General features: G+C 39.1%; 1 protein-coding gene and 1 pseudogene across 1 annotated transcript in view; one reads left to right on the top strand and one right to left on the bottom strand.

Moving 5' to 3' along the window:
• Positions 1 to 16713, bottom strand: part of LOC145291157 (calcitonin gene-related peptide type 1 receptor-like) — a 451435-nt gene that overhangs the window by 336308 nt on the left and 98414 nt on the right. The window lies entirely within an intron of this gene.
• On the top strand, positions 7390 to 7534 carry LOC145291708 (U2 spliceosomal RNA; annotated as a pseudogene).

A 16713-nucleotide genomic window follows, 5' to 3' on the forward strand; every position in this document is an offset into this window, starting at 1 on the left:
TTCAAAAATAAGAGACACGTAAGTAAACTTTTTGATTTACTACGCGCACACACGTCTGCAAGCTTTATTTACATTTTGACAGTCTGTATGTACAAGTATATGATCACTTAGAAAAACGTAAAACTAAAGATCCTCATACCCTTGACAAATAAATTAAAAGTAAAAAAAAACAGTCCAAGGGGAAAATAAACCCCCAAACGCTCAACAGTATTTCACACAATCTAAGAGAGATCACTTCCAGCAAATTGCTAAGTTGAACAATTTCATTAATCTTCACGCAAAGGATGTCTTCAACCACTATTACACTTATCTATATATAAATACGCTTATTCACGTCGACCGTTATCATACTGAACATTCCTTAAAATATAAATAGAATATACCAAATCGCACTAACCATTATTATGCATAATTTCCTTAAAGTGAAAACGGAGTATTCAAAAATGCGAAATAAACAATTGTTTACAAATGAAGAAGTTATTTATCGCGAGCCAGTGTCTGGAGAGTACAGATCATAATGATAATCACCAGCCAGTGTTTGGTGGATACAGATAACAATATTAATATAAGGTTGGTGCAAAAACAATATCGTTTTTTCACATATGTTACTTTTCTAAATGATTTCTGAATTTATTTATTGATATATATATAGCAATGTTATATATTATTTTGAAGCACATTTTTCGCTCTATCGAATCGTGTTATTTGTTACCATTCTCAATCTCTACATTAATTTTTTTGCAGTCTTTTTGACAGCATGGATCAAATTGCAATCCGCACGACTTTCTTGTCCCAGTTCAAACTAGACCAAAAGGCTACTAAGATAGCTCGTTATATAAATGATGCGTTTGTCTCAGGAACTACTAACAAACCGTGTGGCACAACTGTTGTTCAAGAAATTTCGCAATGGTGACGAGAGCTTCAAAGATGAATACGGTCACGGCCGGCCGACTACGATTGATAACGAATATTTAAAAATCTTAATTAAAGCTGATCTTCGCAAAACATCACGAGAAGTTGCTGTTTAACTCGAGGTCGACCACTCAACAGTCGTTCGCCATTTAAAACAAATAGGGAAAGTCCAAAAAGTTGGATAAATGAGTGCCGCGTGAATTGAACGATAAAAAACACATACTGATATACATATCTATGTTCATTCTGTGCAACAAAAAAAGACTCATTTCTCGAGCGGATTGTGACGTGTGATGAGAAGTGGATTCTCTGTGGCAACCGGCGATGTTCGGCACAGTGGTTTGATACCGGAGAAGCACCAAAACAAGGTTATGGTGACTGGTTGTTTGCGGCTGGTCACGTCCATCACAGCTTCTTGAATCCTTGCGAAATGATTACGGCGGAGAAGTACTGCCGACAAATTGAGGAAATTCACCAGAGCTCCAACGTATATGCCCGAGATTGGTCAATACGAAGGGACCAATTCTCCTCCATGGCAACGCTCGCCCGCATGTTGTTCAACTGACTCTGCAGAAGCTGAAAAAATTGGACTATGAGACTCTGCCTCATTCGCCATACTCACCGGACCTCTCGCCCACCGATTATGACTTTTTCAAGAATCTCGACAACTTTTTCAAGCATCGCAAAAAATGTTTCAAAAGCCGAGATGATGCCGAATCGGCCTTCAATGACTTCATCGCTTTCAGAACTCCGTATTTCTATGCTAATGCAATAAATAAACTTGTTTCTCATTGGTAAAAATGTGTCGATTCTAATGGTTCTTATTTCGATTAATAAAGCTTATTATGAAAGGAGTTATGATATTTTAAATTTCAACGTAAAAAAAACGACATTATTTTTGCATCAACCTAATAAGTTACTTATCGCCAGCCAATGTTTGGTCGGTGCAGATCACAATATTAAGTTACTTATTGCCAACCAGTGTTGAGAGGGGGTCAGATTACAACACTAATAAGTTATTTATCCCAGCCAGTATCTGGTGGTTGCAGATGAAAATACTAATAAGTTACTTATCGGCAGTCCATGTTTGGTCGGTGCAGATAACAATAATAAGTTAATTATCGCCAGCCAGTGTCTGGTAGATTCAGATCAAAATACTAAAAGTTAGTTATCGCCAGTCAGTATCTAGTTGTTGCAGACAACAATACTAATAAGCTAGTGTTTGGCCGGTGCAGATCATAAGACTTATAAATTATTTGTCGCCATCCACTCTCTGGTAAGTGTAGATCACAATACAAAGTTACTTATCGCCAACCAGTATATGGTGGGTGCACTTCACACTATTATTAAGTTAGTTATCACCAGCCAATGTTTGGTACGTGCATATCACAAGACTAATAAATGTTTTACCGTCAGCCAATGTATGGTGGGTGCAGATAATTGTGTCTTAGTTCTATTTCTTGCATCCCAAGCAATTTTCCATATTTTTCTGCAAAAATATTTATTTTTTGATTCACGTTTTGATCAGAACTACACTGATTATTCTATTGAGGACATTCTATTGTTTACTTATCTGATGATGCTTTCAGCTACCGTGGAATTTCCACGGGTTCTGCTAATCATTTATTATTATAAATCTTCTCATAATGTTCTTCATCATACGACAGATAATCTATTCATCTCTTTCACCTTTATATTTGAGTAGCTTTTAGTCTTGATACTATTAGAAAAGTAGATAGATTTAAAAACACAGAGGTTTGTTTAGAAGATATGATTGTAAAAACATTTTGCATTTAAAAGAAATGAGATGATCTAAATGAAACATTGAAAAGGCTTTAAAACATCTGCTATAGTGTTGTCTAGATGACATGCAAACAATTGAAACAATTGGATATAATAAGTAAATTACGAAGAAACACATTACACTATTAATTTAACATGTTCATCAGTTTAACAAAGGTTTAATAAATGCAAAATACATAAAGACAATTACAAAAATGTATTAACGCGAAAAATATAAAAATATACAAAAACAAATTAATGTATTTAAATATACTGTCGAACTTTACTCAGGTATTTGCCAAATAAAATAATTTTATTTTATTAGACAAAATTTTAAAAAATGAAATACAAAATTCGATTTACCACAAACACGAAACCAAATTACCTCACATCAGAAGATTTTAATGCTACGACGACCCAAGAAACAAACAGGAATAAATAGCCAACCAAAAGCAAATATTTATTTTTGTGAGCAATAAAGCTAACGAGGCGCTGGATGTACCGCGAAGTAAAATACCAGGTGGAGAAACTGGCGCGGTCTATCCTTCTCTCGATGGTAGATGGGACTCTCTTATGTCGTGTTAGACACCCCATTTAGTGATGGCGTCACGAGAAAAAATACCCTTGATAGTCCTGGCGAAGCATCAAGTATTCAGCTACCGAAAAGATTTGAATTACACTACGAACTCGTGTCCTGAGTTCAATCTGGACTGCGGCTGCACTGGGTGGATGGATGGAAAAGCAAATATTTATGTTTGTCAGTAATAAAACTAACGATGTTCTTTTTCATCGTTAGTTTTATTACTGACAAACATAAAGAAAGAAAGACACTGACTTCACTTTTTTGTCCATCCATCATGTAAAAAGACCGACACAGGTACATATATGTTTTTATAACGTTCGATGCGCGTTTTCGTTTTTTAACTCTTAAAATTAAAAAAACAAAAACTGTTTAATATTACCACGAGATTTTGTTGCTTTTATTTAGAACTCATGTTTCACAGTTTATATATTACGTTTTCTTTTATTATTTGTCACTAGCGTTGCATGTGTGTTTAGGTGGTGTAGTAAGGACCCCGGAGGATGTAAAAAAAAAAAGTGGTAATAGTGGGGGGGGGGGGGATCAAAATCATCAAGTAGAGAGAGGTGTTAAAAAAAGTGGTAGAAGGCAGGCAGGCTTGAACCCGTAACGCGACCGATAAAAAAAAAAAAACGTTAAACAACCGTGACGTCTTAGCCGATGTCTTCATCGCCCGACCAGGAATTCGACACGTTAAAATTAAGCGTAATCAATTGAACATAATCGTTATCATGGGCCATAGATCTGTTTTGAGGACTTCCATGTTTAATATATCGAAAATATATATCTGGTTGGCTTTTTAGGTAATTGTTTCTGTGATAAATGTCGGCATTTTTAGTCGGCCGGTCGATCAGTCTGTCGGTCGGTCTGTCGATCTGTCCGTACCACTTTTGTGCTTGGCTTTTTGATTAAGATCAAAGGTCTGTTGTTCTTAGCTTTTAAAGCTCATCTTGACCTTCGGGCCGGGATCAAAGTGTAGTATCTGTTCCGGCAGATACTACACTTAAGATAATTTGTACCAGTCAATGGAGGGGAAACCCTCTATACTGGGACAATTATTATTTTTGGTAACCAGAGTGACCCCTTTTTGCCTACTCTTAGGGGAGCTGGTTTTTACCTCACATTAAAAACGGCCTTGTGCCTAATTTGCTCAGTGGGGGAGCAAATAAATACCATCTGTTCCGGCAGATACTGCAAGCTATGACTAGCTATGACTAGCAAAGACCAGATGTGGGGGCAACCCCACATGCCTGACCATTAACCAGCTCCCACCTCTCGGGAGCTGGTCCCCATTTTCCCTTCCCCCTCCCTTCACTCCTCACATTAAAAATCGGCCTTGTGCCTAATTTGCTCGGTGGGGGAGCAAATAAATACCATCTTGACCTTCGGGCCGGGATCAAAGTGTAGTATCTGTTCCGGCAGATACTGCAAGCTTTGACTAGCAAAGACCAGATGTGGGGGCAACCCCACATATCTGACCAGTCAAGTCAAGGATTCGTCACTTGACACTCAGCCCAACAGGTGAGGGGCCAGGACCCGGCCCTGCACCTGTTGGACTGAGGTACAACGCCTGGGTAATAACTAGGAGGTCCACCTTCCCAGGCCTTGCCACCGGGCTTTCCGGTGGGGCAAGTTTATTGCTTGCTGCCTGAGGCGCCCCGACCGGGGAATGCCGACGGGGTTACTCAGGCAATTTTTAAAATTGCAGGAGTGCCCCTCCTTTAGGGGAGCCTGCGGGGTTCCCACTTTCCGGCCTTGTGCCACATTTTGCTGATGTGGGCAGCAAATAAATATCAACCCCACATGCCTGACCTTTAACCAGCTCCCATTTCCCACCTCTCGGGAGCTGGTCCCCTTTTTCCCTTCTCCCTCCCTTCACTCCTCACATTAAAAATCGGCCTTGTGCCTAATTTGCTCAGTGGGGGAGCAAATAAATACCATCTGTTCCGGAAGATACTGCACTTAAGATAATTTGTACCAGTCAATGGAGGGGAAACCCTCTATACTGGGACAATTATTATTTTTGGTAACCAGAGTGCCCCCTTTTTGCCTACTTTTAGGGGAGCTGGTTTTTACTTCACATTAAAAACGGCCTTGTGCCTAATTTGCTCAGTGGGGGAGCAAATAAATACCATCTGTTCCGGCAGATACTGCAAGCAAAGACCATATGTGGGGGAAACCCCACATATAAGACCTTGGTCAATGAAGGGGCAACCCTTCATACCAATTGTCACTATCCAGCTCCCCTACTCCCCGGGGAGTTGGTCCCCATTTCCCCTTCACTCCTCACTTTAAAAATCGGCCTTGTGCCTAATTTGCTCGGTGGGGGAGCAAATAAATACCATCTGTTCCGGCAGATACTGCAAGCTATGACTAGCAAAGACCAGATGTGGGGGCAACCCCATATACCTGACCTTTAACCAGCTCCCATTTCCCACCTCTCGGGAGCTGGTCCCCTTTTTCCCTTCCCCCTCCCTTCACTCCTCACATTAAAAATTGGCCTTGTGCCTAATTTGCTCGGTGGGGGAGCAAATAAATACCATCTGTTCCGGCAGATACTGCAAGCAAAGACCAGATGTGGGGGCAACCCCACATGCCTGACCTTTAACCAGCTCCCATTTCCCACCTATCGGGAGCTGGTCCCCTTTTTCCCTTCCCCCTCCCTTCACTCCTCACATTAAAAATTGGCCTTGTGCCTAATTTGCTCGGTGGGGGAGCAAATAAATACCATCTGTTCCGGCAGATACTGCAAGCTATGACTAGCAAAGACCAGATGTGGGGGCAACCCCATATACCTGACCTTTAACCAGCTCCCATTTCCCACCTCTCGGGAGCTGGTCCCCTTTTTCCCTTCCCCCTCCCTTCACTCCTGACATTAAAAATTGGCCTTGTGCCTAATTTGCTCGGTGGGGGAGCAAATAAATACCATTTGTTCCGAAAGATACTGCAAGCTAAGACCAGATGTGGGGGAAACCCTACATACCTGACCTTTAACCAGCTCCCATTTCCCACCTCTCGGGAGCTGGTCCCCTTTTTCCCTTCCCCCTCCCTTCACTCCTCACATTAAAAATTGGCCTTGTGCCTAATTTGCTCGGTGGAGGAGCAAATAAATACCATCTGTTCCGGCAGATACTGCGAGCTATGACTAGTTATGACTAGCTATGACTAGCAAAGACCAGATGTGGGGGCAACCCCACATGCCTGCCCTTTAACCAGCTCCAATTTCCCACCTCACAGGAGCTGGTCCCCTTTTTCCCTTCCCCCTCCCTTCACTCCTCACATTAAAAATTGGTCTTGTGCCTAATTTGCTCGGTGGGGGAGCAAATAAATACCATCTGTTCCGGAAGATACTGCAAGCAAAAACCAGATGTGGGGGCAACCCCACATGCCTGACCTTTAACCAGCTCCCATTTCCCACCTATCGGGAGCTGGTCCCCTTTTTAACTTCTCCCTCCCTTCACTCCTCACATTAAAAATTGGCCTTGTGCCTAATTTGCTCGGTGGGGGAGCAAATAAATACCATCTGTTCCGGCAGATACTGCAAGCAAAGACCAGATGTGGGGAAACCCCACATGCCTGACCTTTAACCAGCTCCCATTTCCCACCTATCGGGAGCTGGTCCCCTTTTTCCCTTCCCACTCCCTTCACTCCTCACATTAAAAATCGGCCTTGTGCCTAATTTGCTCGGTGGGGGAGCAAATAAATACCATCTGTTCCGGCAGATACTGCAAGCAAAGACCAGATGTGGGGGCAACCCCACATGCCTTACCTTTAACCAGCTCCCATTTCCCACCTATCGGGAGCTGGTCCCCTTTTTCCCTTCCCCCTCCCTTCACTCCTCACATTAAAAATCGGCGTTGTGCCTAATTTACTCAGTGGGGGCGCAAATAAATACCTCAAAGTGTAGTATCTGTTCCGGCAGATACTGTAAGCAAAGACCATATGTGGGGGCAATCCCATATATAAGACCTTGATCAATGAAGGGGCAACCCTTCATACCAATTGTCAATAACCAGCTCCTCTACTCCCCGGGGAGTTGGTCCCCATTTCCCCTCCACACCTAACATTAAAAATCGGCCTTGTGCATAATTTGCTCGGTAGGGAAGCAAATACATACCCTTTTCTTGGCCTTTTGGCCAAGATCAAAGTGTAGTATCTGTTCCGGCAGATGCTGCACTTAAGATAATTTGTACCAGTCAATGGAGGGGAAACCCTCTATACTGGGAACCGCCTGGGTAATACCTAGGAGGTCCACCCTCCCAGGCCTTGCCACCGGGCTTTCCGGTGGGGCAAGTTTATTGCTTGCTGCCTGAGGCGCCCCGACCGGGGAATGCCGACGGGGTTACTCAGGCAATTTTTAAAATTGCAGGAGTGCCCCTCCTTTAGGGGAGCCTGCGGGGTTCCCACTTTCCGGCCTTGTGCCACATAATGCTGATGTGGGCAGCATTTAAATAAAAACCCTCTATACTGGGACAATGATTATTTTTGGTAACCAGAGTGCCCCCTTTTTGACTACTTTTAGGGGAGCTGGTTTTTACCTCACATTAAAAACGGCCTTGTGCCTAATTTGCTCAGTGGGGGAGCAAATAAATACCATCTGTTCCGGCAGATACTGCAAGCTATGATTAGCTATGACTAGCTATGACTAGCAAAGACCAGATGTGGGGGCAACCCCACATGCCTGACCATTAACCAGCTCCCATTTCCCACCTCTCGGGAGCTGGTCCCCTTTTTTCCCTTCCCCCTCCCTTCACTCCTCACATTAAAAATCGGCCTTGTGCCTAATTTGCTCGGTGGGGGAGCAAATACATACCATCTGTTCCGGCAGATGCTGCACTTAAGATAATTTGTACCAGTCAATGGAGGGGAAACCCTCTATACTGGGACAATTATTATTTTTGGTAACCAGAGTGCCCCCTTTTTGCCTACTTTTAGGGGAGCTGGTTTTTACCTCACATTAAAAACGGCCTTGTGCCTAATTTGCTCAGTGGGTGAGCAAATAAATACCATCTGTTCCGGCAGATGCTGCACTTAAGATAATTTGTACCAGTCAATGGAGGGGAAACCCTCTATACTGGGACAATTATTATTTTTGGTAACCAGAGTGCCCCCTATTTGCCTACTTTTAGGGGAGCTGGTTTTTACCTCACATTAAAAACGGCCTTGTGCCTAATTTGCTCAGTGGGGGAGCAAATAAATACCATCTGTTCCGGCAGATACTGCAAGCTATGACTGGCTATGACTAGCTATGACTAGCAAAGACCGGATGTGGGGGCAACCCCACATGCCTGACCATTAACCAGCTCCCATTTCCCACCTCTCGGGAGCTGGTCCCCTTTTTCCCTTCCCCCTCCCTTCACTCCTCACATTAAAAATTGGCCTTGTGCCTAATTTGCTCGGTGGGGGAGCAAATAAATACCATCTGTTCCGGCAGATGCTGCAAGCTATGACTAGCTATGACTAGCTATGACTAGCAAAGACCAGATGTGGGGGCAACCCCACATGCCTGACCATTAACCAGCTCCCATTTCCCATCTCTCGGGAGCTGGTCCCCTTTTTCCCTTCCCCCTCCCTTCACTCCTCACATTAAAAATCGGCCTTGTGCCTAATTTGCTCGGTGGGGGAGCAAATAAATACCATCTGTTCCGGCAGATACTGCAAGCAAAGACCATATGTGGGGGCGACCCCACATATAAGACCTTGGTCAATGTAGGGGCAACCCTTCATACCAATTGTCACTATCCAGCTCCCCTACTCCCCGGGGAGCTGGTCCCCATTTCCCCTTCACTCCTCACATTAAAAATCGGCCTTGTGCCTAATTTGCTCGGTGGGGGAGCAAATAAATACCATCTGTTCCGGCAGATACCCATTTCCCACCTCTCGGGAGCTGGTCCCCTTTTTCCCTTCCCCCTCCCTTCACTCCTCACATTAAAAATCGGCCTTGTGTCTAATTTGCTCGGTGGGGGAGCAAGTGAATACCATCTGTTCTTACTACATACTGTACTTATGTTTGTAACTTTGTGATTTAAAGTTGGGGATCACATTTCTGTATTAATTTAATGTAAAATGATCACTCACTTTACAACCAGTCAGTCTCAAAGCCATTCAAGTCATTTTCTAGATCATTCAAGTGGTTTTTGAAGGATTCCAATTATTTTTAAGCATTCAAGTCATTCTTAAGGTCATTCAATTCATCCTTAAGTTCATTAAAGTCATTCTAAGTCATTTACTTTTTATTTATTCAAGTCATTTCAGCCCATTTTTCGGTCATTTTAGTTTATCTTTAAGAATTTCATGTCAATCCTACATTCACGCATTCATTCATTATACGAGAGCACGCGACTAATGGCTATCGGCCTTATTTGTTATGTAAACTCTAATCTTCAAATAAATATCGTTTCGAATTCATCGCTAGAACATTTGAAGTCTAGTACTTTATTTTAAGTTTAGTGTTTCAATTGCAATTTAGTGCATTATTTGCAGTTTAGTGTTTCAGTTGCAGTTTAGTTAGCCCTACATGTTAAGCTTCACACACACACACACAGACACACACACACACACACACACACACACATATATATATACATATATAACATATATATGTGTGTGTGTGTGCGCGCACGCTTGCGTATATATATATATATATATATATATATATATATATATATATATATATATATATTCCAGTTTACGAATACGAACAATCACGGATGGCGTCACGTTTTCAGGTGAGATAAAAACTAGAGAGGTCAGCCAGTTTACTCCAGGATGCCATACGAACGAAACTTGCTAATGATGTAGAATAATCCAAAGCGAATGTTACCGATGTCTGCCCGTTCACTACGCACATTTTTTACGTTAGTAAATAACCGTTTTTTATGTTAGTAAATAATTATTTAGATACATATAAGTTCTAATTTACGTTCATTCTCTTCAATAAAATCTTGAAAAAAACTCAGCGAACTTCTTTTTATGTTTCTCAGGCATTAAAAGTTTAAGTCATCTTATATTAGTTAAAAAGACGAGGCGATCGACAACTACTAAAGAGAATGAAAAAACGTGTAAAGAAGCGAAAAACGGCGACGAAAAGAAACAGCGAAGTCGGTCAGTATCCCTAACAAACCTGCTTCGCAACAAAATCACTCCTCTTCACTGCTATGGTTCCTAAATACCAGAAAGCTTTTTACTCTACAGGATTTTTTCTGTTTGTCGGGAGTATTTACGTTTTCTTGCCTTTTGTTTCCAGTTTTATTGCTCCCTGTAAGGTTTTTTTTGGACAGTTACTCCCGCAGGGATGATCAGCTTTTTTTTGTTTTGGGATTACTTTTCTAGTTCTTTTTTGTGCCATCCATTCAGAAGTTTACATGTAACGTAAATTAACAGTTTTTTAATCCTCCCTTAGCATGGTCCAAAATAATAGTCCCTTACTTTTACGTGGCGATATGCCTTGTTTGGGGGTGAACGTTAGTAAAAAAAAAAAAAAAATCAATGAAGATGAAAAAAAAAAAGAAAAATGGTAATTTCACAGATTGTATCGGTAACGGGCGTTTAAACTTGCCGCTGAATAGAAAACAAATAAGAAAGGATTGGGTGAATTAAACGCAAAAACCGCGTAAGAGAAGAGAGCGCAAAAAAGCGGGTGTAAAGACTTTTGGTTCATTTTGGTTTATTGATTACACGCTGATGATGGTGATCTGCCTGCTCACAAGGAGAACAAAGCACATGGCATTCTCGTAATTCGGTTTATATCCGTAGTTATCAAAATCTCGTTATGTTAAACAAGAACTGGTAACAGTCGTTTTTGATGTCTTCAACAAAAATTCTGCCCTATAGATGTGTCACTGTAGATAGTATTCCTAATAGTACATTTGATGCCACTTTGCAGACTGTCTGTGAGTCGATCGCACAATCTCTAATCACATGTGAAGCGTTTAGCATTAATACTTGACTAGAAGTGCGGGAAAATCCGCCATTGATCAGTCTTCGCGATGCGGGAATTATTATAATTACATGACACGTCGGTGTCGATCAGTGCGTCAATAATTTATTATACGACTTTTAGAAAGGCAATCAGTGAACTCAGTCGCTACGGTAACTTATATCGGAGAAAGAGGGAGATAGAAAGTATGAAAGAGAGGGGGAAAAGAGAAAAATAGAGAGAGGCAGTCAGAATTTTATAATGATTAAGTTTAGGTTAAAGAATAATGTCAATATTTATGCGAAGAACGTCAGATTTTACGAATGTGGAAATCAGAATTTTCGAGTGATTTCAAACTATAAATCGGCCCGTAAGCTATTATTATTATTATTATTATTATTATTATTATTATTATTATTATTATTATTGGTTCGCAAAGAGCTTTCACACAAGTTATCAAAGATCTCTCTTGGAAAACAGCCAATGGTGTTTCCTGGAAGCTGAGTGACCACAAGTCTCCCCAGATTTCCAGAACTCACCACCTGTTTCGAAAGTATTTGCAAATAAATTTGCATTATCGCAACAGCTGCTTGCCATTGATTTCTCGTTGGCAGTGGCTATTGGTCTTCACTGGGATTTGAGTGGCAATAAACCTCCCGGAGGTCCCAGTTCTCTTCGCATTTATCCAGCGGAGATCTGGTCAGTTCTTTCTCCTCGGACTTTCCTTCCTCTTTGACTCTATTTGGCTGTTTGGTCTCACTTTTTTGGAGGGGGGGTTCAGTGATGTGGTAATGGGGAGGGGGATAGAGAACATAGATATGCAGCTTCAATGTTCTTGGTTTCATGTGGCGTTTCATGTTTTGTCTCTGAAGCAGTTTGTCTGGTCTACGCTTGTTGCTCATGTGTGTTAGTTTCCACATTCAAGGGTTTTCCTTAATATTTCAGCCGTTTTCATTATTGTTGTTCGTTGTATTTTTCCAGTCATTCCTCTGAATCCAATTTCTCCCATATTTTTTTCAAAGTTGTTCGGGATTGTTCCTCATGCTCCTCCTCCTCCTCCTCCTCCTCCTCCTCCTCCTACTACTACTACTACTACTACTACTACTACTACTATTATTATTATTATTATTATTATTATTTTTATTATCATTAACTCACTAGGAGTATTCACACAAGCCATCATCAAAGATTGCTCTTTAAGAACAACTTGTGGTGTTCCCTGGAGTCTGAGTGACAACAAGTTTCCTTAGACTTCAAGTACTTTCCACCTCTTTCGATAACTTTTGAAACAGAATTTGCGTTATCGCAACAGCCGCTTACCATTGATTTTTCGTGGGCGACGACCATTGGGACTTGTGGTCTGCTGCAGCAGTAAAATCTACAATCTGGCAGAACTTTTCCTTCTTGTTAATTATTATGATCCGGTCTTCTTGCTTGGACGGGTTTATCCGTTTGTATATCCATGCCCTATGGGATCCTATGACTTTTTTTTTCTGTACTGCCGGTTTATGCTTGTACCGTTTGCCTGAGTGTTCAAGATGCAGTTTTCTGCATAATTGCCAGTGTACTGCCTTCCTCACTTGATCGTGTATATTCTTTTTGGGCTAGTTTGCTGCATTTACTTATTATTTGGGTAATTGTTTCGTCTCTTTTTCCGCAGAATCTGCATTTGCCATTTTCTTGTGTCTTGTCGATGTTTTTCTTTAATATGGTTGGTCTTAATTGCATTATCACGAGCCACTGTTACTCAGTTTCCATGTTTAGATTTTTCTTTTTTGTAGCTATTTTCAAGTATCTTTGTCAGTCGCTTTTTTAAAATCCTTATGAATCGTCCGTGTAGCTGTTTCACTCCCTATTTTTCTTTCCTTGTCTTATTCCTCGTCTCTTTTTTCCATCTTGTTTGTTTGTTTTTTTCATGTGTCTTGCTGTAGTAATTGTTCTGTATTGTGCACTTTCGTAATTATTATTTTCCTTTTCACATATAGTCGGTCAATATCATCCTTTAGGACTATTACATTGTGCATCGTCATTAGTTTCCTTCTCTTCTGGTCGAGATTCCTTAGTTTTACTTTTTTCCAGCTTATAAACGATCCAGAGTATCTTATTAGTGAAACTGCCCATGTGATTATTCGTTTAATTAGATTATTACTACATACTTTAGTTACGAGGAATTTTCTTATTTTTTTTTAGGATATTCCTTTCCAATTTTCTCTTTTATTTCCGTTACTTTGATGACGTCTTCTTCACGCATTTCCAAGTATTTGTAGCTACCATGCTCACCTACTGCCCTTATTTCTATTTAATTGGACAGTACTATATTTCGGGGATTTAAAAACAAAACAGTATATTAAATTATGGCTTCCCAACAGTGTTGATCAAGCACCACCTCCCTTAATTACAAGAACAAAAATGTTACAGATATAAGATCTAGTTTTGTATTCTTGATTAATTTGGCTAGCTTATTCATGTTATAAAAAATGTCTTCCTTACCTATCAGATTCGTCTGTTTCTAAATTCAAAATGGATATATTTTTTAATTTACCAGCGTTGTATTTATAAGATTAGGATTAATTCACTTTACTACTTATCACGCCTTAAATGATTATTACTTTATATATTTTCATTCTTATTCATTTAAAATTAAAAATATATAAAAGTTAAATATATATATATATATATATATATATATATATATATATACATTTTTCTATAATACATTTTATAAATTGCTAATATAGTTTTTGAGTTCCATTATTAATATATTATGATTAATTTTATACGATTCAAAAGCATCAGGATAACCAACAAATGCTTTATTTAACTGTTTAAATATTTTAGTTTTATCCCCACCTTCTTTTATCATCCTTATGAAACTGGAGGTATAATATCTATTATCTTGCATAATGGTCCATAAAACACAAAAACAGGACAGGTACTATCTTTATGAAGCATACGAATTATTAGAAAGTGGAAAGAGTTTCTTTTATCAAATATTTTATAAAAGAAAAATCCTATCCTCAATTTATATATATATATATATCTACACGACACAATCACGTTGACACACCGTTTTCGCCAGATTACCATATTATGAAACGCTAATAATTTTTAATATTTTAAAGAGTTCACATGTAAACTATAAAGCTTAATTTAATCTAAAGTTAATCCTATGTTTTCGGTTTTCATCAGATCTGATTTATTAATGAATTAATACATTATCTGATTTCTTGAGAATATCTCAGATTTTATTTTGCACGCGTGGGTATGTTATTTGAGATAATCATAGTTGACCTGCTATTCAATATGTTGTTGACAATACATGCCATTCCTGACCAATTAGGCAGCCATCTTGAAGATGAATAAATATTCCTATTTCGAATTTATTCCCATGACAATATGGGTCAATGCGCGGCTTCATTACACGATAATCTTTCAATATTTTATTTATTATCCAGTAAACAATGTTTTGTGAGAAAACAATTTCTAAAATAATATCAATTCTAGTAATAGATTGTGTTCATACTCCTTCGCAATAAACCTCTTACCTGAGTCTTTGTAGCCGATCATAATCTGCTAGATACTTTAAATCAAAACGGTTTCACAATACAGAAAGCGAACATGTTTGAGCTGGTATAGTCAAAGACATATGGTACAATATGTCGAAGTTTGCAAAATAAAAATATCTGCTCGATCTTAAAAAAATGTTAAAAGTAGTATATATATAATCTGGGTTGGACAAAAAGATTTTTGGACAAAAATATGAATTCGTTAATAGTTAAATATATTCAAGAATATTTGCTGGATAGCGTTCTTTAAGACGGCCTTAAACTCAGGTTTTTCTGTAATCAAATGCATCTTGTGTTCTCTCTATTGTTGTTTAGTATGTTCTAATGTCGTTAGACCAATGATTTTTCCTGAGCGCTTTTTGTTGTTAAATCTTATACATATTATGGTGCCTGTCAATATAGTCCTTGTAATGCATTTGCTCTTTTTTAATCTTGTAGATTATGTTTGGCTATACAAACTTGGGTTAGGAATTGTTTATACGTTGGCTGTTTCAGCGGTTAACAGATTGTGGTTTATCGTTGGTTTATGTGAGGAGTGGCGATGGACTGAGTACTGATGGTTTGCGTGTTAAAAGTTGGAAAATCTAAATTAGGGATTGCTTAATAGTTTAAGATATCTCACAATATTTGTTAGCCTTAGTTAAGACGACCTAAAACAACGTATTTGCCTGACTTATGTAAAGGTAATAATTGTAACAATTCGAAATATAATTGATGGAAAACAAAATGAATTTTTTGAGCGTGACTAATTTTCTGAAAGCAGGAACAACATGAAAGAAACAATATCCCTTGGCCAGTTAGCATTGAAATGAGCACAGCGCGATCCGAATGGAACTAAACAAAACCAATCATCCAATCAGAGAAAAAAAAAAACGAAAAGTAAAATGAAATCTTTGAAGTAAAACATAATTTCTGAAAGCGGGTACAAGGTGAAAGAAATAATATCCCTTGGCAGCGCATGCGCACAAACATCGCAAATCCGCTCTTTATTCCGCTAATTTTCTTTTGTAATTAGACGCTTTGATGTTCTCAGTAACATCTAAATTCCACAAGGTTAAACACATCTAGACCGCTTTAGGGATCTTCCTAGGAGATATTGCTATTCCACATAGCGTCGAAATGATCACAATGTGATCCATATTGTTTAGGACCATTCGACCGTAAAATATGTTAACGATGAAACTTTGTAGATGCATGCAATGGCTGCATCATACTTGATGTTTGATCTGTTATATTTGTAATGCAATGTTCAGCGTTAAAGGCGTATGTTGAATAACCTGTTCTTCAGAATGAATCTCCTCAACAGTTTTTATTTTTTTGTTTGTTTGTTTTCATTCGAGATTATTTCCGACATAATTCGATAACATGTGTGCCTTTTTATTTATCTCTACAGGGGATGACAACATAAGATAGCAAGAAAATAAAAAAAACGTTCCGAGAAGCCTTTCTTCCCCTCATGAAACTTCCGGAAGAACGGAACAGAAAAAAGCCGAGCGACACATGCCAGTAGCAGGTTTATTTGATTCCAAACAAATGTGTCCTTCTAAAACGTAATCGCCATCAGTAAAACAAAATTATATTTCAACAGCCATATTTTATTTCTGTACACCACTGTAACTGTCTCTTAAATAGGGGGAGGTTAATACCTCCATCTATAAAGAGGATGCATTTAAAGGGGTGCCTGTACGATGGAAAGTATATGATGAAACAAAAGTTGCGTAAATCTAACCGTAATTTCCTTAGCCGATATTACTTATACCTAATGGAAAGGAGCAATGCCTGAATACACGAAAAATACGTTAATTCGAGGTTTTCTATCTAATTGCTCTAGCAAGACTTGTTATTCTAATTTACCCAATTTTTACCATCAATAAATAGCAAGTGGGTAACAAAATATATTAGAAAAATCAACAATTTACAGCTACTTTCATTTTCAGCAAAAAATCTTTTCGGTA

The sequence above is a fragment of the Euprymna scolopes genome, chromosome 12 (assembly GCF_053919585.1).
Source record: "Euprymna scolopes isolate OS-2025 chromosome 12, ASM5391958v1, whole genome shotgun sequence".
Taxonomy (NCBI): Eukaryota; Metazoa; Mollusca; class Cephalopoda; order Sepiida; family Sepiolidae; genus Euprymna; species Euprymna scolopes.